Source organism: Anneissia japonica, unplaced genomic scaffold, assembly GCF_011630105.1.
Source record: "Anneissia japonica isolate Jap-2015-1 unplaced genomic scaffold, ASM1163010v1 scaffold287561_len11038_cov120, whole genome shotgun sequence".
In the NCBI taxonomy this organism is placed as follows: Eukaryota; Metazoa; Echinodermata; class Crinoidea; order Comatulida; family Comatulidae; genus Anneissia; species Anneissia japonica.
The window spans coordinates 1,681-4,967 of record NW_022746525.1 but is presented as its reverse complement, the minus strand read 5'-3'; the positions used below and the strand labels follow the sequence as shown (position 1 = coordinate 4,967).

At 39.9% G+C, this 3,287-nt stretch overlaps 1 long non-coding RNA gene across 2 annotated transcripts in view; it reads left to right on the top strand.

The window, feature by feature from the left end:
- The first annotated feature begins 2,341 nt into the window (after nt 1–2,341).
- The window catches only part of LOC117120234, a 1,942-nt gene continuing 996 nt past the window's right edge, over nt 2,342–3,287 (top strand). Inside the window, exon 1 of one of the 2 annotated variants that reach the window (XR_004447312.1) lies at nt 2,342–2,426. This is a non-coding gene — a long non-coding RNA (uncharacterized LOC117120234). Of the gene's footprint in view, nt 2,485–3,287 lie in introns of both variants that reach the window. The other variant, XR_004447311.1, reaches the window with a different exon arrangement.

Sequence of the window (3,287 nt, the reverse complement as noted above, 5' to 3'; positions counted from 1 at the left end):
TTCCCAGACACGCTTTGAATTGATTCCTAAAATTACTTTATTTGGTCAGTTATCAGTACAGTATTTAATTATATTTTCCACTTTATTTTTACAATCTTTTGAAATGATATGTCTTAAGAATACCTGGATACGTACATCAGATTTGCTGATAATTATGTCTATTTTCATTTGTTTCAGTGTACTTAAAGGCTACATGTTTCGTTTTTTAATCGATATTTTTTAAATATATGATTTGTTTTGTCCATTTTTTGGGTTTCAACTACTGAACCCGGCCGGATCCAGTGAATAATTTTGATAAGGGCCATGTGTGTGCGTTGTGGTGGTGCGGTATAGTCGACTGTAAAATACGATCGCTTTTATAGAGTACAGTACATAGAGAAATGGTATCATGCAGAGCTTTCGATACGATTTTTTACTCTCCCGACTTCCTCCTTTCCCTTTATTCTGTCCCTTTGGGGGCGGGGGTGGGCTGGGGCTCTAGCCTCATTTCTTCTCCCATAATATTTAAGCTATATATAGCTGTAATTTATGGATACCAATGACTGTCACTTTGGAATGAGAAACATGTATATAATAATAGTAGCAATAATAATGATTATAGTAATAAGAATATGTAGGTCTATTGCAATAAATAATAAGTTTCATAGCAACAAGAAAATGATCAAAATGGTAAATAGATTTGTATTATTGAGCTTGTATTCTTGTAATTACGCCTTTTGAAGATTGAAAGTTAGCGATAAATAATAAAAAGAAAAAAGAGAAGAAAATGCTTAAGTAGTATTCAATGGTTATAATGCTGATATGGAGATGATGATGTGAATGATTAATAATAATGGTGATAATGATAGCGGGGGTAAGGAGAAAAAAAGGTACCGTGAGTTCAGTGGCATATCCAGCAGTGGGCAAAAGGAGAGCTCGATTATTTTACCACTCACTAATTTTGAATTTTTTATTGATTGACGAACACTATGCTACTATCCCCGGCCGACGGTGATATTTTACAGCGATTTCATAAATCAGGATGTAAAAAATGTCAAAAGACGCAGAACAAAGACTAAGTTTTTTTCGCCGGACCACCATGCACTTCGTGTGCATGGTGGTAGCGTCCTCGCTCATAGCACCCTGATCCAAAAAGGGCTTTATTGATACATAACAGCATAACGTGTCACTGACATCGACTGCATGGCATTATATTAATCCAGTGGAGGTGGGTTGCTCATACATTATAAACATTTTAAAAAATGAGATAAAATATTCAAATGTCGATCCTGAGAGTATCTTTTCCGACCGTCTAGTGGGGGGGGGGCTATTCTTAAAATTTGCTCATCTCAGCCCCAACCATAGTGGGATTGAGGTGAGTGTGGACTACCTATTTCCCCCTCCCCCAACCCCGTCAGAAAATTTCTGGATCCGCCCCTGATATTTTTGGACAGTTTCACACCGCACTGCGCCTGTTCACACGCTCTTATATTGGCAAGACATAGGCCTACAGACGAAGAAAACCTAAGTTTCCAATTTTTTCTGAGAGAGAGGGAGAGGGCAATTACTGTATGTCAGTCAGTTCGCATGCGTTGATCGGAGGAAATTCGCCCACACAAACGTACAAAGGTACAAACCCCATCCACACACGTCACTGGCTGCGCGATAGAAGGAAGGATGTAGTCTTACTGTAGTTTATTAATGAATATAAAATTAGTACAAAGTAAGACACAACGCATTTCTTTATTGTTTTTATTTTTGTGACGAAGTTACCCTTTTTTTTTCGAGAGAAGTCTAATAAATTTAAATATATTTCATGTGCGAAAACATGTTTCAATAACACAGTTGAAAAATGTCACTCGGAAATGTATGTAATTTATCATAAAGATAAAATATAAAACAGGTACAAACATAAAATTTAAGTTTTGTTTTGTTTTTTAATTATAAGCCTGCCTAAACCAAAGAGATAAAACTTATAGAGGTATATATTTGTTAATCCTTTAAATTGCATTTAATGTAACAACTGATAATGGGTCATAACAAACACAACACAAGTTAGGAAAACATCAATTAGACATTGATTTGATAATTGATTAAACAGTTTTCATCGCACTCTGATACCTACTGTAGGCCTAATGGACCTTTCCACTAAGCCCCGCCCCTTATATATTGTTGCTAAGGTACCACAAGACGACAGTGTTAAAGCATACGCCAACACGTGCGTTTGTGGGACAACACGTGTGTTTGTGAGACGCGTGCGTATTCCTAGCGCTGTTCTGATTAGTCAGTTGTTAAGTTTGATTGACACTCCGGAAAGGTCTATTGTCCAACATACACAACGATTGGACACTGCACGCCTGGCGCTCCATACAAATTACTTGTTTTATAGACTTGCGGCCACTTCGACGACTCGAGGCCGTTTCTGTCCCCGGCCTCCAAAAACTGTAGTACGTAGCGTACAGTAAACAAGGAGTCATTCATTTGATACCTTAGATAACCATTAAGGTCAAACGTTTAATGAGTATTATTAACTATCATTTTGAACGAAGGAGGCTTAGGCTAGTAGTAGGCTAGGCCTACCCAGCTAGGCTTGTTATTAGTTGGGGCCTAGGGCCCGGCTTAGTAGAAGGCCTAGGCTAGGCCTAGTCCTCTAGGGCCAGGCCTAACCTAGTAGGTAGGTCTAGCCTAGGCCTTAGTAGGCTGGGCTGGCTATCTGGTCTGGAAGCCTAAAATAAGTAGTAGTAGGCTAGACCAGGGACTAAGTCTGTGGTGTGGTGGCTCCAGCACAGCGGGGGTTGGGGCGGCAGGGAGAATTCCCCCATTAGATAGACCCCCTGTCGTTCGACGCACTCCTAAGTTGTTCGGATCAAAAATTAAAAATAATAGTTTTTTACCTATCCAAATTAAACATACCGTGGCATTATTTTGACTGACTGTCGACAGTGTCATCATATTATTGTGATCTATTGCACATTGGACCATTCTAAGCGATAAAAACTCTCCCTGTGCACCCTACAAGGTCCAAGGGAGGTTTTTTTCAGGGCTGAGGCTTCATTGGCGCTTGCTTGTCTCGGACCTCCGTTAGACCCATTGTCGGCAAATCTCTGGCTTCACCGCTGACTCTAGGCCTAGCTTATTGTAGTAACACAAAAATGTTTGTTGCATTTGGCCAAGAGCTATGTCCCTGCTTCTTGCACTGTAGACCCCGAGTCGGGTTTTAAATAAAGTCAGATCGTTCTTCTCCTTGACAGGAGCTCTAGGATATAATTTATGGGGTGGCTAAGATGTCCGACTTGGGGGGGGGGGGG